This window comes from Nipponia nippon, unplaced genomic scaffold, assembly GCF_047370975.1.
Source record: "Nipponia nippon isolate SJK-2023a ecotype South Korea unplaced genomic scaffold, ASM4737097v1 scaffold_1, whole genome shotgun sequence".
Taxonomy (NCBI): Eukaryota; Metazoa; Chordata; class Aves; order Pelecaniformes; family Threskiornithidae; genus Nipponia; species Nipponia nippon.
The window spans coordinates 33,862,249-33,885,983 of record NW_028262290.1 but is presented as its reverse complement, the minus strand read 5'-3'; positions in this window follow the sequence as shown (position 1 = coordinate 33,885,983).

The following is a 23,735-nucleotide window of genomic DNA, read 5'->3' as shown; positions in this document are numbered from 1 at the left end:
GATTCATTTATTTTTGTTTGGTTTCTTTAATGACTGTTAGTACAAAAAGACTATGGCCTTTTAAAGCTTTTCCATACATTCTATTGACTTTTATTGAAGATTTCTTCCCACTTTGTTCTAATAATAAGTTCATTTAACAGTAATTCAAACAAACAAACAAACAAAATCTTTTTTTCTGTCTCTTAAACTTCAGCTGCCATGTCTACTTTGGGTGCCTTTACCTGCCAAATGAATGGTATTAAGAAAAAATACGTATCAATGTTGCAGAAAGGAAAGTTCAATTTTAGGCCTTTTTTCTCATGTCAAAGCACAGGTGCTTCAGATACACCTAATTATAGCAGTAATTAAAGTTATTACCTTACCTGTTTATTCAAGGGCACAAGGACTTCTAATGGGAACAAATCAAGATATAAAGACTTGCTGTCAATTAGGCTTGAAGGCTTGAGGAGATAATGAAGGAGGTTTGGAGTCGGGTTTCAGTTCTGTACAATAACAAAAATAGTAATTCAGCACCTCTTACTTTTCCTGGAACTGTCCCAATGGTTCAGGAGAAGAAAGACAAGAAGATTACCTGGGTAACATGATCTTAAGGGTACCAGAGAATAATGGTGTTCTCCTGTAGCCACATCTATGGCAGAGCCTGCTGCCAACAGAAGATGGGACCGCCACAAATATAAGTCCGTCAACCTGAGAACAACAAATCTGTTCAGCTTCTTGTCACAGATCCTGTCAATATAGTGCAGGCCGCAGAAGGACAGGTGAAATGTGACTCTGCTGTGGGCAGTGCACTAGTGAGTCCTTGTCTTAGTAAAATGGCATGATATGACTAGTGCTACTTTCACAGAGATGTAATTTAGGACTGATAGTACATTGAAAATATCCTTCTGCTACATGTTTTCTTAGACAGTGTGCCTCCATTAAAGTAAGGAAAGAGGAGCTATGGCAACTATAAGGCAAGATTTACTGAGCTTCTATACTTGTTCTATCATTAGTTCTATCATTTTGAACCTAGCAGGTTCAAAAAAGATATGTCATACTGACTGGGAAAATTCCTACTGGATTGCCTATTGGTTTTAATATAACGGTGTACATGCACAAAACTCAGGATAGACAACTGCAGAGTTTGTTTGTATATTACCAGCCAACTGGTAACTAAAAATATCAAATGTGCATCGCTTAATGAATGAGATTAGTCACACATTTTAAATATTCTGTTCTTGTTGTCTGATTTCATTATGTATATTTTACAGCAAGTTATTAGGAATGTTGCTTGATAAGTTGGAAGATGATAGCATATTTCAGTTATAGTCATTATATTTTGTTTCTTTAGGGCTGGTACTTCCAAATATTAATGAAACCACAGAGCCTCTTCTAAAAAGTAACTGCGTATAACAGAGAAAATTAAATGACGGAAAGGAAATACTTATTTTTTCCTTTTTGACCTGATAGGTGCAGGTCTGCAAAGAGAGGAAAACATTAAATCAGGATAACAGTCTCTCTTTCATTGCATGTGTTACACAAATAAAGAAATGGGTTTTATATGCTAGCACAGTGGGAATTTACAGCAGCAGGTGCGTTAATATCTGTTCACACCAAAGTGAAACACCAACATGCCATTGATTAGAAAGAGGACTAAAATATGGGATTTCTTTACTTTTACAATAAGTCTGATTTTTTTTTGTCCAAGAAAAATTGGGAAATATGTCCTAGTTTTATATCTAGGTTCTTCACAAGCTACACATTTATAATGTAGTTGAGGGGGATTGGTCTCACTGGCCAAGACATCCCACAGTGCTAAATTCTTATGACTTCCATTCCTATGCTTATTTTCCCAGCCGTGATGTCCCTTAAGAAGCCATCAGGAAACAAATGGGGTCTGGATGTTAATTTAAAGCCAGGACCTCGCAAACAGATCCATTCACACATGTCCCACTGATTTCATTAACTTTGCAAGATGCAGAATTCAGGCCCAAAGGGTTATGTTAATTCTGTATAAGGACTTTGAGGAAGCTCTCCAAGATTAGGGGAGGTGTGAAATAGGTTTCTTCTTTCAATATGCTGAAGCTCTCCTGATGTTGTCTGCGTCAAACTAAAGAATATTAGAACCTCAGGGAAAATTTTAGGAAAGAGTTTTATTTACAGATAATTCTCCTTATCTTTTATTTAATTTCTCTTTTCCTGCTACTCTGCTTTTTTGTTAAAAGAAACATCAGCAAAACCACAGACTCTTTTGTAGTTTCCTACTGATTACTCCCTACCCAATGTCCTAATCCTCTATTTATTACATCACAGGTGGTTATTATAGAAATTACTGAGTTTATAAGCAAGGTTATGATTTCAGTGGTGGAACAAGCAGTAGAAAAAAATGGACATTAGGTAAATATGTAACCCTTGTGGCATTTATAATTTGTTCATGAACCGGTAATTTCTCCTTTTAAAGTCAAGAGGTTTCATAACCTCTTGCAAACTTGCAACATCGGCTCCAGGACAAACACTATCCCAAAGTCTTCCCATTGAATCATTGGGTATGATTCCAATTTCCATAGGAGCAGAGACCAAACTCTTCTGAAGTGGTAAAGAAATGTTAGTGGATTTATCACATTATTCAAGACTCAAAGACTTCTCCACTGTGAGGTGAGGTAGCAAAGAGTTATTAAAGGAAACGCTGAAACTTGGCAAACATATAGATAGCTAAATACAAACTTTCTATTTTAACTACTGAGTTTACCTAGCCTAAGGCCTAAAATACAGATGCTGAAACACAAGAGCAGAGATCATTTTGTTTACTGTCCACAGGAGGCCACTTCTTCAGGAAGTGTCTGTAGCCAGGCAATAGTAAGCACAAGGCACAAAACAGTTGATCTTTCTTACATCACATCTGTGATAGACATAAGCATTACACAATTTTGTCCCCTTGTGATGCTCTCTGACTTAGAAGTCCTGCAATCTGGCTCCTGCTCCCTCAGTCATGTGTGTGGACATGGATAATATTCTGCATTAGACTGTTTTTTGTCTAAAAAAAAAAATAGCAAGGAGGAGGAAGCTTCAAACTCTGATAGACTAAGGATGGGCTAAAATTCAGGACTGCTACTTTTTGAACAAGTACCCTGGTTTGTGTAATTTAAAACATTCACTAAGGTGAGGAATGAACTTTGCAATGACTAAGTCCCTTCTGGGACCTCCTGCAGGTGCCCAGCAGCTTCAGCTGAGCTTCCTCAGCACACATTGCACCACAATGTCAGCATGGAGGGAGATGCAGGCTAAGCAAAGGCACAACTAGAGAGTTTTAGATTCTTCTAGATTCAGAAGAATTAGGCTTTCTATGATATTTACTTTCTTATTATGACTACTTTACATTATAATTTCCTCCAGGCAGGGGTCTATCACTGTTTATTTTAGAGTGAGATCTTCCACACACCATAAGGCTCTAACATTCTCGAAGTAGGAGTAGAAAACACAATATATATGACATTTCAGGGACAATAGCTTCTGAATACCTTATCTTTCTGTTGTTAGTTACTGAGTGAAAAAATTTACCTCTGAAAGCAATAAGAGACACTTGCATGAGTAATGATCAAACCTGGACTATCTACTGGAGTCATGTATAGCTCATCTTTTTCTTTTTTTTTCCAAAGGAAATTCTTCTTTCCCTCTCTCTTAAATATATTTGTTTCACTATATTTTTCCTCTTTGTACCACCATATTATTCTTTTTTGTATATGTACAACAAACCTCAATGTACTAGTAACTCAATCATCTGAAAACATTTAAAAAATCCTTTGCATTGCACAGTATCAGTCTTGTGACAAAGAACATAGCACTGTTGTTATTGATAAAGTTAGCAAAAATAAATACATATACTCTCTAAATTTTCTCATTTTGCTTTAAGTTCTCTTTCCAAGGTGATTGTGCTTGTTCAATAACAGTCTTCTCAGACAAACTTGCCTTCATTAGTTTATTAGAGTGAATGAATGCCATTCTTTCTAGAGAAAATCCCTCTTTGTGAAAATACTGAATTATTGGCACCATATACCTCCTTGATGACACCTATTCCCACTTCACTGCCACAAAAAGAGAGTGGAGGATAGTCAGGCATGAAGTCCAGGAGCACTCACAGCAGACATCATGACAAATTATGTAACATCAAGCATCTGGGAAACCCATGATGATTGTTTGGAGTGTCAAAATATCTGCAGACTGTAACAGGAAAGTGCTGCCTGCTTTCTCATTTTGTTTTTTAAATATTCCATGCACTCTTTGAAGGCAGTCCCATGACAGCAGACAACAAATTGAACTTCAAAGAAATAATGGATTCTGACGCAGTGCATGATTTTTTTTCACTTTCCTTCAATTTTCACTCTCCAGTTTTACACTTTCCTGGAGCAAGAGGCAATCTTCCAAAAGGGCACAACTTGAACTGGTCAACAACTGGGTCTCTGATTCCCTTTCATGTTGCAGAACTAAAAGCGATAGATATTATGTTCTCTTTCACTTTAAAAATGCTCTTTATTTGTGCACGCAAAAGTACAAGGGGCAAATAGAGAGTGCCTTTCCCACATGCTTCTCCTGCTAGCCTGCTTATAGGTGAGAGACCATTTTAATTATCATCATGATCTAGAATCTTTTTTTTTTCCTTAGTGACCCTAATTTTCTTTTTCTAATAAATGAACAAGAATATACTAACCACCAGAAATAGTGCATTTAAAATAAACATAGCAAAAATGGGCAGTCAGATCATTTCTGGCCATCCCCAGAAATGTCACAGTTGTTCATACATGGACTAAACCCTGGGAGGTGCTAAACACTGTACCTCCATTGGCCTCATGTTGCAAATACAGTTCTCTAGGAAACGTGGGCCGTTGTATCATGTTCTTCTACTGCAGTAGATCAGGGATTAAAGATCAATATGAGCAGCATTGATGCTTCAAAGTCATTTGCCTAAACATATACTATAGATACAGAACAAGAATGGAGTTTGTCATATACACCTCTCTCCTAGAGAGAAGCTTAAAGTGCCCTCTTACACAGTGCAATTTACCCTGAGTGCAGATTGCATTACAAAAGGGTGAATGGCCTCTACAAGGCAGCTACTCTCACTCCTTTGCAGTTGCATGGGGAGTGAGTAATGTCTGGCTATGACCCTTGCCCCGACATACTGACCAGCACAGCCTGGCTGGTGCAGAGAGAAGAAATCATCTGTACCAGGTAAAAGGCTAATGCAGTTTATTTTCTTCCTGGAGCAAGGGGTAATCAGGGACTATATTGTGACTCTCAGAGTCATGGTTCAGTCCCTGATCTCCAGAGACAGGCGGAAAACAACTGCTAGGGATAATTCAGCAGTATGCCCCATGAAATCAAGATGTTAAATACAGAACAGAACGTTACATTTTAAGGACCAGAAAAACGCTGAAAAATGTGCAGAAGACATGTGCTAAATGGCGCAGCCTATTTTCTTTTGCCTGACTTTTCCCCCTTTGTAACTACAGCATGCTCTGCCTTGCCCATGTTCCTGCATTGTCCCAGTCTATTATCACAGACACTCTGATCAATTCTACAACTGCACTGATTGCAACTTTCAGTAAGTAATTTTCTAATTATTTTTTCCACATTTTTCCACAAAAATCAAAAGATAAGCCCATGTTTTGCCATTTTAAATACATTTATTTCATCTCATTCCTAATAAGATATAGAGTTCTTATACGGGAGATATTTATCCAACAGTTATAGCCAAAGGCTTTGTTAACATGCCTCTATTTGTCTATGAATAATTACAAGATTGGAGTTCAGATGTTCTTTAAGATTTTAAATAATATACTTTTCCAGGTTTTTATCTTGCTAAAAAATATTTTCATTTGTGCTGTTAATTTATTTCAAATTGTATAACAAAACTCTAGCAAATGATGATTTTCAGCCATCAGTATGTACAAACTAATTAACTGATTTCTTTTTTCCATGCTGTGCGACCAAGAATGGTCACTGAAAGTGTTGCTGGAGTGACATCTTGGACAAGACATACAAATCTCAATATATAGATTTGATGATATCCTCCTGCAAATGTTTCTGAATGCAAATTATTGTTCACTAAACTTGTTCTAGTGCATTTAATGAGACTGCATGGAGGAGTGTAGATTACTTGCATGATAAACATATTGCAAGATCTGGCCAATATTCCTGAGGCACTATTATATCAAACAGTGGAGATTCTATGTGAGATAGGCATATCTCTGTTCCCCTCAGGGTAATGACCATTCAAGGGTGTGCCTAATGCATCCCAGTACTTCTATTCTTTGCACTCAGAAAAAGTATAGGGAGATTTAGTAAGCATGCAGTACCAGGGCTGCTTTTACTGTTGTTGATTAGGGATCAGGCAGACAGTTTCCTTCTCTGACATCACTTTATTGCAGTTTTCAAACAGACACTTCACACTTTGTGTGAACACCAGCCATAATTTCTGTCACAATTCATTAACATCCAACAAACCCTCCTAAGGCTACTGACGAAACTTTAGCAGTTAATATTCAAAACATGAAAATCTAGGCTTGGATTCTAATTTGCTACTGATGCAATATTAAAGCAATATATGTATAAAATATTAATGCTGTATTTGTTCTGAATTTATTTTATTTAATTTTTTACACACGGATAAAACCCTTGCGGCCTTAAAACAACATGTCTCATTTCAAGGATGTCCTGGGGGGCAAACAGACAAGGAATATACACACAGCTTGGTAACCTGAACAATAGTGTGGTAGAGGAACTGTGCTGAAAGCTACACTCTTTCATGAGCAATAAGGGTTTTGCTGATAAAAATAAAAATGTCATCTTATCTGTTTGACCAGTTGATAGGATATAATTTCTAATACTACACCCTTGAACCCATCCACAGAAGAAGAAGCCTGGAGAAAACTTGGAGATAAGGTCCTTCACTTATTCCATCAGTATCAAGAAAAACTCAGATTTACTTTTCTGACTGAGCTTTCCTTTTCAATAATCAGATTAAGTCATGCATAAGAAGTTTTGTGCATGCTAATTGTTCTCATCAGGAAAGAAATTGTGTGGTAATTCTGGCTTCATCTGTAATGCTGTCATAGTCTGAAGGTTTAAAACTAAAAACCCCAAAGTGTTATACTCAGAATTAGGTTAATTAACAGTGTATTTGTACAGTTCAGAAAATGCTAAGTTCTTGTAAGTATCTCTTTTTCACTTTCACCTCATAAATACGAAGACAGTCTATGCTGTGCCATACTTGATTTTTGGACACTGCCTGCTCAACATTCATCATACCCAGTCCCACTGAACTCTGACATTTATTTAGAGATTTGGAGAGAAATAAAAATAAATGTTTTGTCTGCGTCTCTATGTCCAGTGTTCAGCTGTACTCAGTAGCTGCAATCAGTAAAGTTTCCAACTGTCAGTGCAGTGAGGTCCTGAACAGTAGTGGTGACAAAAACAATGAACTGCATTTTAAATGGATTTTAATAAGCTCATGAAAAAGATTATATGATGTGGCTTCCTGGAATACCAGAGGCCTGAAATTGATGATCTCAGTGATCCCTCCCAGACCCGTGTTCCTGAATTTGAAAGGCTTTTTGCCTTTAATATTTGAGTTGCTAAGCTGTGTAAAAATCCTAATACTACTTCATTTCCTTAAATTGTTTCTTTTTTTCAATCAGGGGACTACATTCTGATTTGCAGACAAACCACCATAATGCAGATTATATAATGATACAGTTATAAATGGTACTTTTATAATGCATGAAACAAGGTCTCTAATCTGCTCATACTCCAAACTAAACATGATAAAAAACACCTGGCACACTAGTTGATGTATGAGGACTCAAGTTCTGCACAAAATTTTCAAAGTGATAGAGTAACAAAGAATCAGATGCGTTTAGATACTGTTCATCATTTTGCAAATCACTTCAGGAATTATCTTATGAATTGTTACCTGTCTGTCAGTCCTGAGGTATCCAAGATACAACATTAACATTGTGAATGTTCTAAGCAAATTTTGTTCCATTTGCACTGCAAATAAGCAGATGGTTTACTTGAAGTTCTTTAAGATACGGAGGAGCCTTCAACTTTCTATTCCCAGGATATTAATAGTAATAGTATTTCTTATTCATTGCAGCTAAAGGTTACTCTTACCTTCACCTATAGTCGCACTCTTTTTTTGAAAGACAGCAGCCAATGGAAAAAATATATAAGTAAGTGGCAGATTTCATGTCCTGCTTTACCTCAAAGCTGTCTTCATGGAGAAAAATAGAGACTTTCAGAAGGAGGATTGTCTGACAGACTCTGAATATGCATCATCTACTTGGACATGCTAAATCTGAGTCAGAAACAAGGGAAGAAAAAGCGGGGAGATAGGTCTGGACCTAACTGGAGACCAGCATTGCAAGATTGCTATTATAATAAAGTAGAGAATGAACAAGGAATAAAATAAGAGGAAATTTTAAACATCAGGATGCACAGGTTTAGCATGAAAACTGTCCTATGTAAGCAGAGTTGGATCTTGCATAGGAAATAATACAAACAAATGAACAGTTATTCAACCATTTGAATTTAAAGAGAAAAACAGAGAATAGTGGCACTGAATCTATATTGGGAAAAAAAAAAAGCTGTCCCACAAAGTAAATTAACATCTTGCTTCAGTTTTGAATGGGTGTGTCAATGCTGAATGTGGAAAAGATGACAGGATCAGTAGTGAATTAAGAAAACACAAAACGAAATTCAAGCACCTAGAGCAGAAGCAAAACTCTAGCAGTTTAATGAAATAAAATCAAATCAGCTTGCATGATGTCATTGTAGAAATCTGAAAGAGCTACCATATGAAATTGCAAGATCTTGTATTAAATCTTTTAAGTAAATCTATCAAGTCACAACTCTACCATTTTAATGCAAAATAGAAAATGTAATTTCTGAATTTGAGGAAGGGCAATGAAAATGGTCAAGGCACTGTTATAGAGTCCCCCTAATTTGATTCCCATTTTATGCAAGGCATTAGAATGAAATGCACAAAGGGAAGGAACTTAAGCAGCAAGGATTATAACTACAGAGCTCCTCACAGTGCTCACATCACTATGGTTGTGTATTTGGAAGTCATAATGTATATGGTTGTGTATGGTGGTTGTGTATTTGGAAGTCATAATACCTCGTTCACATGGAATTAATCTGAGTGGCTGTGGTGGGTTAACCTTGGCTGACTGCCAGATGACCACCCAGCTGCTCTCTCACTCCCCCTCCTCAACAGGACAGAGGGCAGAAAATAAGAGGGGATGGGTCAAGATGAAGTCAGGAAGATCACTGTTATGGTTAAAACACACTTGACTTGGGAAAAATTAATCTAATTTATTGGTAATTAAAAATAGAGCTGGGTGGTGGGGAACAAAGACAAAACTAAAAACTCCTGCATCCCACCCCCTTCTTCCCAGGCTCAACTTCACTCCTTCATTCCCAGCTTTTTTACCTCCTCCTCCTCCTACCCCAAGTGGTGCAGGTGGGATGGGGAATGGTGGTTGTGGCCAGTTCATTACAGTTCCTCTCTGCCAGCACCTTGCCATGTAAACCCAGTACAATGGTTTGCGTCTATTTTAAAAAATGTATCAAATTCTTATAGCTACTTTAACTTAGCCATGTTGAGTAGCATAAATATATTTAGTTCTATGTAATGTCATAAGTGTACACTCAAGATGCATCTTCCAGGAAAAAAATAATCATTAAAAACAATGTATGTGTGATATTGTCCTGGTTTCAGCTGGGATAGCGTTGATTTTTCTTCCTAGTAGCTGTTATAGTGCTGTGTTTTGGATTTAGTATGAGAATAATGTGATAACACGCTAATGTTTTATTTGTTGCTAAGTAGTGCTTAAACCAGTCAAGGACTTTTCAGCTTCCCATGCTCGGCCCAGTGCACAAGAAGCTGGGAGGGGGCACAGCCAGGACAGCTGACCCAGACTGGCCAAAGGGCTCTTCCATACCATATGACATCATGCTCAGTATATAAACTGGGGAGAGTTGGCCGGGGGGCAGCAATTGCTGCTCGGGGACGTGCTGGGCATCGGTCAGCGGGTGGTGAGCCAATTGTATAGTGTATCACTTGCTTTGTATATTATTATATTATTATTATAATTATTATTACTATTACTACTATTCTATTTCATTTTACTTCAATTATTACACTGTTCTTATCTCAACCCATGAGTTTTCTGACTTTCACCCTTCCAATTCTCTCCCCCATCGCACTGGGGTGGGGGGAGTGAGCGAGCAGTCGTGTGGTGCTTAGTTACTGGCTGGAGTTAAACCACGACAGATGTAAATTAATATTTTCTTCAATAACTAGTATTTCAAAGAGTTCTTAGGTTTTCTAGTTTGCTTGCTGTCTTTAATAGGAACAAAAATTCTCTGAGTTGTAGATTTGTTGATGGTAGTGGTAGTAGTGTGACTGAGCAGATTCCTTGATTTTTTTTTAATTCACTATTCAAGGGAAGTAAAGGGTTAGGCCTTTAGTTATCTGGGGCAGGCTCATTACACTGATTTGAAAAATGCAATAATACTCTAAATGGACATCTGAGATTTCTGGGAATTCAGAAATGGAAGAGTTGCTGAGTTTTGTACCAGATTGATAAGACACCACCTCAGTGCTACATTTTGTGATGTTTTCATATTAGAATAGTTGTGTTCAAGTGCTGGAGTCTGAAACAATATTTGTTTAAATAACAGATAGGGTGTAGATATTGTTGCAAACTTCCCTACTTTGCCTCAGTAATGTTACTTTGCTGTCAGACTAGACAAATTAATTACTTTTTCATGTGCTTTCTATTGATGTCTTCCACTAAGACTATAACCAATACAACCTCTTTTATATTAAGAGGAGTTAGACTAGCAACATGTTGCATGTTTAGTGGTCACCCTTAAAATACCTGTGTTCATCACTGACGAGAACCTGACTACCCTATGTTATTTTGCAGTGTCCCATATTTATAATAGTAAATATCTACAGAGAGATAAATCAAGGCAAATTTGGTGTTGTAGTAAGTATTGTTACTTCTTAAATGACAATATTGTTGCCATTTTGTTGTTTGTTTTGTTGCTGTTTAAGAGAAACTCTTCTTCTTGCAAACATATCATTTTGTAAATATTTATTTTCTTTACTGCGCAGTGCCTTATCTTGTCTAGCCTTGCATGAAAGACTGTAAACTTCTGTGAACAGGGACTTTGTCTTTCCAGAATTTTGTGAAACACATTACATACCTTAAACATTGTACAAAGATAATAAACACTACCCTAGCTAAAAATAGGAAGATCTCAGACAACAGTTTTAATATTCTAAAACATCTAACAAGAAATGAAAGATTTGTTCACCACTTCTTAAAAAAAAAAAAAAAAGAAAAATAATGCCCTCATATTTAAAGCCAGAGGTTGTAAGTATGCTTGTATACTGAAAACAAATATCATATTTCTTTATTAAATATTCCTGACTGATGATAATAGTAAATAATTTTTGAGTCATCTGAGAAGAAATAATAGAAGTGAGTTTATAAAAAACACTTGAGAACTGCTGAGGCTGCATTTTAAACACTGATAAGTACTGTACTGGATTAGTACGAGCCTTAGAAAAATGTATTAATATAGAGGAAAAATTATTAAATTGTTTCATCACTAGATTTTTGTTTCAGTAACCTTTCTTTCTGTTCTAGTATGGGTGTACACAATTTTTGTTGCATGCTTTAGAAGGCTAACCATTGGCTATGAAAAAGCTCAATAAATCAATAACAATTGTTATGATAACAAGAAGTGGGACACTGGAATGGCAGTTGTAGCATTATGCATGAGTAGAACCATGACTTGTTTGGGTCTATTAAGCTAGTATTTATCTATGATTACATAGGGAATTTAGTCATAGAGATGGAAGCTAGCAATTATGATCTAATAATCAACTTACTATTCCATAAAGATATAATAAAGGTAAAAAGAATCAATCTATATCTTTGCACAGTTACAAATAGCTCTACAAAAAATACTGACGTGTCTTTTTCATTTTTCATGTAAAAAATGAAACTGTATAATATAGATCAATGTATAGTAATAAGGAAGTGGTATGATAATATGAAGCAGGCTCAGTAGTCCTGAAATATATTAAACTGAAATCCAGGTAGAATGAAGGTATATTTTTCAAGGAATAGTTAGTTGACAGTTCTGCTTACAGTCCTAGCAACCTCCTCTGAAGACACCTCCTATGATTAGGAAATGATAGGTCATCCTCCAGGGCAGTTCTTGGTATTCTTGAGGTTGCCTTTTGAGCTGCTGAAAATATTTTAGAGAGATCTGTTACTTATGAATGAGACCATGTACACCAAATAACTACATGGATGCTACCCAACACTCCACACACGTGTGAGAGTACTTTTCAGTTATTGCATTAAAGTGTTGAATGTATCTGTTACACTCAAATCCTGGTCAAAGTGATATGAACTGTTCAGTTGTCTCTCCTTGGGCTAAAGAACACAGAATTATTTTGCTTCTACTGTAGAAAGGTTTACGAGTAAAAGTAGACATTTATGTAGCAGAGATGAACTATTTTGCTGTAGTTTATCTGTTGATATGTGTGAGGTAAACTGATAGCTCTTTAAGTACTAAGGATTAAGTTCTGGGATAAACGTAAACATTTCTCTGACTCAGACTTTTTAATAATTACTATTGTGCATTGCCATTCATTAAGCGTTGCTGTTCATTAAAGTAATGTCAATGAAAAACACAATGAAATGTTTCTTCCAGAAGATTGATCTTAAGACTCCACAAAATATATGCATGTATTTCGCTTTAAACATATTTACAAAATCACAAAGGCTGAATGTGTAACTGCTGTTCACAAAATTCCAGAATACTACAAAGAGGTTGCATTCAATGAAACTTAGGAGATAAGTCTAAAGAGATAGAAAAGAATGGGTTTTTTGCACAGCAAGTAGTAAACTTCAGAACTTCCTGCCACAGGTGGTTGTGGTGGCAGAGAGAACCAGCACATGCGAAAAGAGATTAAATAAATGCATAGACAACAGATCTGTGAGAAGGTAGTAAGATACAACGACTAATGCAGCAACTGTGGATGCTGGAAAACTCAGAGAGAAATGCACTGCAGAGAGTAACAAGGTTTGTGCTCTCTACCTAAATAGGCTCTTGTATTGCCACTGCTGGAAATTAATACTTATGAAATTAATTAAAATTAATACAGTGCACTTCTTACATTCTTAGCTACTTGTTCTTATATTTCATGACTGATAGGCATGTTTGTCCTTGCCCAGTTTTAAAGTAAACAGACTTATTATTCTTGTCTCTAACTGGACTCTAAACTCTTATGGATCTTTGGCCTTTGGCCTCCTCCTCTGGACCTCGCCTGAGCCTTGAGGCCCAGTTCTGATGTGGGGACACTTCAAAAACTCAGGGAAAATGCAGTCCAGTCCTGCCATCTTTTCCCCTCAAACCTCTTACTTTTTGAAATTTGTCAGGAATCTAGGCTTCATAGACATGGAGGGTATGCACAGAGATTTATGCATACAAACCATCTGGCAAAAGACAATTTTAAGACTTGGAAAGATTTCATGTGAAAAGCAACAAGTAGAAAGGAGGGTTGAGACTGTAATGTCATTTCAGTAACATACCAAAGTACTATCATTACTTTCTACCCACCGTTAGACTCTTTTTCCCCCTGCTGCATATAACCAGCCTTGTGGTTGCACTGTGTAGTAAGGCAGAGAGAAACCTGCCACACTTAAAAAAACCTTGTATCCAACTGATCATTTAACTTTCTTCTGTATCTTCCTAGAAAGGCCTTAGCTCTTTTGTGTGTGCACTGAAAGTCATAAGGCCTAATCATGCTCCAGAGGCATGTAAGGAATTCCCAATTTTCTTTGCAGACTGTTTAGGTTGAGAATGTGTACAAAAGTTTGCAGAGCTTTTTGCCCCAGCATTAATTTCTGGAGAACTCCTTTCAGCACAATACACTTCCTTTTAGAACAGTTCATCTTCTATTTGCTTGTTTTCTAACTACCTATTTCCACCTTACAACTCCTGTACTAACTCCCATCCTTACCATCTTAACAAATAATTTTGAAAGTGGCACTGTACCAAAAGCTATTCTGAAGTCATGACAGATTAGATCTATTGCATTTCCCTTGTCTGGAGAATCAGTTATCTTATCAAGAAAGCTATTGGGTTAGTCTGCCATGATCTGCCTTTGGTGAACCCAAGATGCATTTTATCCCATTTTCCATCTACTTCCTTTCCTAGTTATTAATAGAAAGTTACATTGGACATGATGTGCACTTCAATTAGTTTCATAGTTAACTGTCTCACACTTTGAAGTACACCTAAGAATATATCTGCTGATAATGTAAATATACAGTACATTTCTTTGACTATAATAATGTACATCTTGAATATGACAGATTGCTTGTGACTCGTTACATGCATTTACACAAGATGATGCTAAGTGGCGGAAGAAATATGAAGGCTTAACACTACCATAAAATAGACAAATATATGTGACTTTGAAATAAAATAGTTTATTGTGTTCATGAGAGACTGCTTGCTTGTGCATGTAAAGACCTCAAAATAAAGAGTTACATTGCTCATGGTTAACCTGATTTTGTCTTTTCCCTGTTTTGAAGTGCTTACTCATGCTTACTGCAACATTCTTTAATCAAAAAACTATATAGAAAAGTTTGTTTGTTTTTTTCAAATGATTTTCTCATTATCTTGGAGGAGAGTGATTCAGGTACCAAAGCATCGTTGTCTCATAACATTTTAGACTCTCTAGGGTATCCTGGCTGGCCTTTAGCAGCTGTTCTGAAAGTTGCAGAGGCCCACAGGTCTCATGTCATATCTACTGGGTTGTGTGCCACAGCAAGCCTGTATGTTTAGCCACCAGAATCATTCCAGAAACATGGCACATTCCAAATAAATTATAAAAAGAAAAAAGATTATGATTAATACAATGCAGTCACACGTACTGCTAATACTTGGTATACAAATCTTTAGAATGGGCATTGTTATAGGTTAAGTAATGGAAATTGGTGTATAAGTTTTTTTATTTCTGAAAGATCTCATATTAATTTCTAACATACTCTTAAAACGGGTACTGAGAAACTCTGATCTATTTGCAGTTGGTAACAGAGTAACAACTGCCACTTTATTGTTATTATGCTATCACCCTGACAAAAAACAACAAGGCATTTTTAAAAAGGAAAATATGAAATAAAAGAGATATTCTTAAAATCCTGTCAGACTTGAAAAGCAAAGGATCTCCATTTGGGAAAAGCTGTATGCCACGTTTGAATGATTCATTTTTGAGTATTAATAGCAAAGCCATCCATGTCAATCTCAATTGCCATTATAGGGTACAGAGTAGAAGGCACTGTAATTAGGAATGAGAGCTGTGGTAACTGCATACCAGATAATTTTGGAAGAGAATGTACATTTAATTTTATGCCTGTACTTTATCCCTTTATTATATGCAATGCTTAAGTGCCCATTTTAAGTAGCATTATTTTTCTGAACAGAAGTCTTACTATTTTACATCAAGAGCCAAATCTTCAGATGCTCTGAATACATCTAACTTCCCTAAGATCAGGGGAACTACATTCACCTTAAAAGTCCCACCTTTGGTATGGAAACAAACAAACAAACAAACAAACAAAGAACCTTTGTTTTCAGTCTCTTTTATTCATATTTGCAATATAATTCAAGTAATTGAAAATAGGTTGTTCCATCATAAATTTGAAACTGGTCAGTTATATCCATGATATTATAAAGTTTTGAGTCCTTTTTTCTTCCCTTCCCTTCCCTTCCCTTCCCTTCCCTTCCCTTCCCTTCCCTTCCCTTCCCTTCCCTTCCCTTCCCTTCCCTTCCCTTCCCTTCCCTTCCCTTCCCTTCCCTTCCCTTCCCTTTCCTTCCCTTCCCTTCCCTTCCCTTCCCTTCCCTTCCCTTCCCTTCCCTTCCCTTCCCTTCCCTTCCCTTCCCTTCCCTTCCCTTCCCTTCCCCATATTTCCATTTGAAAAACACAGAATGTGCTTACTTCTAGCAAGAAACTAGACTTAATACATTATTCTCTAATGTTTCTGTACCTGATTTTCCTGATGCCTTTTACTGTAGAGTCCTTTGAATTGGTGTCAAAGAAAATTGCACAAAGTCAGTGTCCTCTAAAACTTAGCAAGGGTAGGAGAGAGACCATGTGTGGCATACTAAATTATTATGCTCATCATCTTAGCAGTCCTGATCCTAAGAAAACAGCATTACACCATTATGGAAATGGATCAATATTGAAAAATCCATGGTCATATATGCATATATATGCATATAATTGTGTGTATGAATGGCATATACAGCTACACTATCATTGGAAAGTCATTTCTGTTGTAATAAGAGCTAGGTCTCTTTTGTATTTCTCTCACTGTAGTAAAACTGCAAGTTTGGACCTAGTAAGCAGAACCACAAAATAGATTATATTGGCTGAGGTAATTTTCATATTTAAGATTCCACTTTGTACATAGGAAGAAACTGAACTGAGCAGTCATACCTGAGATCTTCACTTCTTGAACCTTGAAGAACACAATGTTAAAATACTAAAAGTATATAATGAGTAGCTTCTATGATAGTTACAGTGATTCATAAAAAAATTCTGATGAGTTAAGACACTATAAAAATGACTAAAAATGATGAATAGGCTAACAAAAAAGACTTACATTTTTAAAATCAACAAAAACTTTTAAGACATGTTTTTTATTGTTCCATTCTTTGTAGGCTGTTTATTTAGGCTATAAGTCTGTGGAATCTTATAGTAATATTTAATTTTGTATGAATAGGCCTACTCTTTCCACATGAGAATATTCATATGCATACAAATAAGCATGTATCTAATAGCACTGACTAACGAATAAGAATGACTTCTTGTGATGGATGGTGAAGTTAATGCAACCACAAAAATCTCTAGCATAAATTAAGTGTTTATTTAAGTTGGATCAAGTTGGTCTGTTCCAGTGGGGAGGACAGATTAAACAGCAAGCACTGCTGAAACAGTAGAACTAGTAACTCAGGAGGGATTTAGCTATTTGAGATACAACAATATACTATGGAAGCATAGGTTCATAGGGTATTTCAGGTTGGAAGGGACCTCAAGAAGTATCTAGTCTACCTTTTTCCTCAAAGCAGGGTCAGTTGTGAGATCAGATCAGGTTGCTCATGATTTTATCCAGTCAGATCTAAGCCTCCAAGGATGGAGACTGCCCAAATCATTTCCAGTGCTTGACTGTACTCATGAGGAAAAACTGAACTTCTCTTGTTTCTGTTTATGCTGGTTGTCTCTTGTCCTTCCGGTATGCAGCACGGTAAATAGTCTGGCATTGTATTCCTAGCTGTTGACATACTTGTGCTCCTCCTGAGGTCACTTTGTATGGCTAAAGTGTTTTTTTTTCCCTCTTTCTGTAGTTTCACTCAAGGTAAATTCAGTCCGAGTAATTCAAACACACTCTCTCAGTCAAGCGAGGTGGTGAAGAGAAACCCTATGCTAATCTTACCCTTTATCATTCAAGGTAAGCCTACATGGTACAGTGAAGAGATTGTTGTATAGATATACGACCTTACTTGAAATGATCCAAGGTATTGGAAGCTGTGTTAGTTGTAACTTCAGCCTTAGAAATTTAGCTAATGTACTGGATTTGCCGAGAACTTGCCTTTTGTGAAAGGGCAAACTGGAAAGGTTTAATGTTCATCACTTTGTCGTCATTTTATGTATATTGGAACTGTTTATTCAGATTTCCCAAAATACTAGCCCTTGTTATTTTAGAGAAAGCAATCTGTCTTTCCTTTTATTGTTTGTTTATTTTTAATATTCTTATGTTTATTACTTTATTGATATGATACATTGGGCTTTTCTGCCAACGTTTTTTCCAAAGACAAATCGTTTATTCATAGTGCAAAGATTGAAGAATGCGTGGTCTTAGGTGTTGCTTTCATTATCATCCTAGGGAATCAACCAGATTCCAGGATATAGGCTGCCTAGTTTGAGCTTGAGTAATAGTGTCAGAAGGAACAGAGTGTTTTTCTCTGTCTGGAATGTAGTTAAAAGTAATGTTCATTACAATGCAGAACATCAGTTCAAATGAGTTAAGAAATTCCACTTTTTTACTTTGCATCCAGATGAAAATTTTCCTACTGGAGAATTCTTTTCTTACTATAATGATTAAACCCAAACCTATCACCAAAAAGTGAAAACCATTTCCTTCTTGTGGCTTTTCTGGGGTGTTATTTTGTCCTTAAATCTTGCAGAAAACCTCTAGTATGCTATGTTTATATTATCAAATAGTTTAGCGTGATAGGAAAGAATTGTTAGAGTGAAACAATGATGTCAAGGACCAAGCTTTCATACTGCACACATTTCAGGGAAATTGGTTCAAAATAGGCCCTGTTGGTACCATGGATGGGTGTTGGAGTCTGCTAGGTGCTTTCTGGAGTGTATCTTCCAGTTGGATTTTATCTAAAACAATTTCAGTTTGTGTTATTTGAGAACATTCTGTGATGTAAATAAAAGCATAGTAAGCAGGGACAACCAGGAAATTTGGTACAAAACAATGTAATAAAATGCTAATGGAGATGCATCCATTGAGAACTGAATTGCAATAGCTAGAGGATTCAGGAGCTAATCCACAAAACAATAAAATCTTGTATATCTTCTTAATTTTGAAAAGGAAACCCTAGAATATTCAAAGTAACAATTAAGACATATCTATATTTTATTTTATTCTCTTATATCTTTATACAAAAATATAATGTTAAAAGTCAAGAGATGGCTTGTAAATGTTTATGGACATACAGTGTAGTGCAAGCTGTATTGTCTTGCTTGTACTTCTGAAACAGATTCTGTAGGGTGACATGTCATGTAGAGTTTGAGAGTAACTCACTTTCATTATCTTGACCCCAAATTAGTAAAGTTACAGCTGATTACATAATTCACAACACATTAAATTGCTGAATTTGTTCTCATTTTAATAAATGTTTATCAGTTATTTTAACAATTAGAATCAGAGCTCCCTGACAAACGCATAACATCATTAATTTAAACTCTGCTTATACAGTCATTCCATAGATATTTCCAAGAAGAACCTGAAAGAAACACCTTTAAAATTCATGTTCAAAAAAGCTTTTGGCATTCCCATGCACAATTATTTTGTTGTTAGCTACAGAGCTTGCTGCAGCTATACTGGCAGAACGTTACACACTTTTAATTTTACATGTTTTACAGAACAACTGACAGTGTTGTTCCTGACTGCATCACAGAATACGTCAGAAAAATATTTTAAAAGGCAGCTGAAGGAAGGATAAAGGAGAAAGCCTCAAGTTACTTTGACCTCTAGAAAATGGATGCACCAAGGAGGAAAGAAAACAATATCTTTGAATGAAGAAAAATATTTTGAACTTTTTTCTTCCCAGTCATCTGAAAACTAGAAGGGATAATTACCATGAATGCTTTCTGGCCTAAAAACTCAATACTCCTATCTGAATTTTACAGTATCTCAAAAAATTCTTTGTGAATTTAGTTATACAACAGCTGAGTTCACTGGACTTTTATTTATTAGGTTTTCATTTGTTTCTAAGTAATCCTGGAGAATTTTTTAATACCATTTTTCCTTTCCATTTTGAAGAAAGTAAAACCTTCAGCTGAAGCTAATAAGCTATCTTTGGTTATTTCCAACATATTCCTTTCTTGGAAATTTTATTCCACAGGATTATGTTTTATTTTGTTAGGTTAATAAATACAGCTAATTTTGTATCAACAGACACAGTCTTCTGAATTGAATATAATAAGATTACAAAGGCATTCTTCTTTAAAGCTTTCCCCTTGTCAGACTTAGCTTCTTAATACTTAGCTTTCTTCATACTTAGCATTCTCGAGTTCTCTGATGGGATATTTTCATAAATGCGCGATCACTTAGAACTATGAGAAGCATGATAAACTCTTCCCAAGAGAAAAAATATTTCTTTTAGGTATTTTAGGTTTGGGTATTTTTGTATTAGATATTGTAGTTTTCCTTCAGGAAGTGATTTCTAGTCAGATCAGCATTGTTGGCTTACAAATAGCCCAGTAAGGAAAAATGCCCTAATGACATTTGGAAACAATGCAGTCCAATCATAAACACTTTGTAAAATACTAAACAAAGATATCTAACATATATTTTCTAGTTTTGTTTGCTTGTTTCTATTAATAGTACTGTTGTGATGAAAATGGGAAGTCTACTTCTTAAGGTTTGACTTGTGTGAAGTATCCTTCCCTCCATCGTCATTGTCATTGCAATGTCATAAAACCAGCTCTTTAAGTAGGAAATCAACAAAAATAGTGTGTGAAACACTTGAGGGAAAAAAGTAAATGGGTCAGATACTCAGCTACATCTGACCTACAGATGCAGTGAAGGCAGTCTTTCAAAGCTTCAAAGCTTCATGACCTCCTAATCTCTTGAAATTTGCTGCAATACAAGTTGCAAAGAAATAAGTCTATCTTATATTACATAAGTAAAATGTAAAGATTTCTGTGAAATCTCTTTATGGGGGATGAAACAGTATCACACCCTCCATTTCATTCCCATCAGTCCTACCAGCAGCAGTGAGACGTTTAATAAAGATGTAGTTATGCCAATCCATTTGTTTTATACTAGTGAAGAATTGCCCTAAATTATCTCCCAGCTACCACTGGATTAAATTGTCCCAGTATTTTTAGATAGACATTTGAAATGAAGAGAGACAAAATTAATATACAGAAAATACCAAGACAGGATAAAAAAAGATACTAATGACACTATTTTCCTTCAGAAAAAGCATCAGTTCTGGAAAGTACTGGTTAGGATGTATTTAATCTCTAACCAAGCTGGATGAAGTATGAATTTCTTTTAATCCATAGGTTTTTATACCAAAAATACACTATCATTCTACATAACAGAATAGCAATTTTTACACAAGCATTCTAGAACCAGGCCCATAATTTCAATTTAAGCTAAAAATTGTGTCTTAAAAGAATATATGGTCTTGATGTCACAATTTAATATGACCGATGATCAGATCAGATCAGATGATGCAGAATGAGTTCCCTACATCATAAGAAGATAAACTTATAATCTTCTCATGCTCTGTGCTCTTTCACTCTATAGTGTTCATCCTTCTCTTCCTTAAACAGTAGCATGCGTATGCGCTGGTTTTCTTTGCTACCACAAAAACCAAAACCAAAAAACATTTCACTTAAAGGTTGTACAAATAGTACAGTACAGTATTCAGTGTGTTTATCCACTTTGCCACATCAGGTCTTTAGATCATATGCTCCTTAAGATAGATTCTTTGTTTAGCACGCTTAAATGTTCTAAATTCAGTACTCTGGAGAAATAGAAATAGCTAAATGTGAAGAAAATAAATTGTGTGTTTAATTCAGTATTTTGAAATGGAACCTATTCAGCATCATAGATCTAAAGAGTTTAACATCTTCTTTAATGGAGAGCTTTTGAAAGAGTTTGGAGACATCAACTAAAAAATACAATATAGATAAAATAAGGAATAGAGAGAACAATCCACTGCAAAAAATATTTATTCCAGTTTTTTATTTCATTCAGGAAAAAAAGACAAGTACTAGAGAAACGTGTATTTCTTTCTTTCCACTCAAAAGAGGTCATGGACTACAATGAACAAATGCAAATTAAAGCTGGTGGCTAACATCAACCCTGTGTTAGAATGCAAGCATAAAAGTGCTAGAATGTAGTAGAAAGCAAGTGCAATGTACAGTCTAGACAAAAGAATCATATTTAGTTTACTTACATGTAGAATAATATTCTTCTCAAATTCTTCATATAAATTTTATGAAGACTTGCTAAAGTGCAAAATGCATATCTAAAGTCATATGTATATTATTGTTTTGCTGCTGATTGTAGTAAAATACTAAGCCTTAAAGTGGAACACACATGCTAGCAATTCATTGGAAGACTTTCATATACTCTACCAAGCTCCAGCTACTTTTTTACCATACACTCTACTCCTTCAAGTAGAAGGAGCTGAAGAAAGTCCTAATAAAAAAAAAAAAAAAAAGATTTATTATCAAGACCAAGAGGCACGGGCTCATCCAAACTAATCATACAGGTACTAGATTCAGAAACTTGAGGAGAACAGAATTAAGCCTTTCCTAGGCTGTAGCACTTATTTCCGGTTCCTTGGCTCAGTGCTTGAAGGATGGATAGTCTTCTACTGCCCCATATCTAATGAGCAGCTCTGCAACAATCAAGGGAGAGAATCGCTGGCAATGTCGGTTGCATAGACTGTTAGCTCCTCAAGAAAGCAATTCAGTCCAGCTACATAATCACACAATCACTGATGCCTCTTCTGCATTAAGCAGCTCTGCTAATGATGATCCAGTAGTGTTCCCGAACTTGAAAGTCTTATTATTATATGTAGCAAGATGGAGAGTTTTGTAGTTATTAGTTACTACTTTTCATGTTCCAACAAAACATGAAGTCCTGTTCAAGTGAAAGCCTCTTAGCAAGATTTTTCCCAAGCTCTGCCAAAAATCTTATATAGTGTAGTTGTAATGACACTGTCTGAAAAGTTAAAGGCCTGTGAATCATAGAGAACCTATATGATAATCCTCCATGGTTTTTTTGTCTTTTCTGACAATCCTGTAGATGTATCTGACCCTGGTTCCCCTCACTGGATCTGATTCCAACCTCCATCCCCGTCCCCAGGAAGGTGTCTGCTGCCCAGGGCTGGGGCTGTCCCACACTGCCCTGCTCCTGTCTGGGGGGTGGGACAGGCTGCCAGGCCCTACCCTGCCCTGCCCTGCCACCCCCCATGAGTGCCCCCATGGTCCTTGGGAGGGAGCCCTGTAGTCCAAGGGAGCTTCTGACCCTTGCAATGGCCTGACTGTGAGCTCAGACAGGGACTGAAGGGCCCAGGCTGGGCTGAAATGGGGTCCTGGGTCATGGGCAGGGTGGAGGAGGCCCCAGGGAGGCTGGACAGAGGCAGGCAGGGTTGGCAGTGCACTCAGGGCCCTGGTGTTTAGTCTGGGGCACGTACATAGCTGAAGAAGAAAATTTCTGCCTGCCAGAAAGCCATATAATGTATTTAAATCATAACCCCGTTTCACTTGCAAAGAAGTGCAGCAATACTTCCATACGAATTTGTTAACAGAGGTCTTGTGCATCCTGAGATCTTGTAATATAATAAAAAGGGGGCTGCCAATACCAATTTTTAGCTTAATTGCTTGCAATTATCACTAAGAATGCTGCTTGTAGTCTAAAGATTTACAAATAATGATTGTTGGTATAGGAAGATCAAAAAGGTAGAACACATTTTTAAAAACTTATTGGTTTTATTTTATTTGAAGCAAAAGGCCTAATTTCAGTGATATATGTCCTTATTCACAAGCAGAAAATTAGTAGCTTATTCTCAGTTTAATCTAAAGAACTTCAAGTTTCCTTCAAGAAACTTCAAGTTTCCTTCAAGTAAATTTTCATCACTTCTGATTTCTTCCACACCATTTTTCTGCCTAATCTGTTAATTCAACTTGTCCTTAAACCAAATAATTTGGGGAATCCTGAGACTGCATTCTTGGGATTAAAAAAAATTCTAAATAAAAAGGCAGAATTGTCTCATACACAGACAAAGAACTAAGTCTTATTTAGAAAGATTTTTATCATCACAGTTTTGGTCAATGT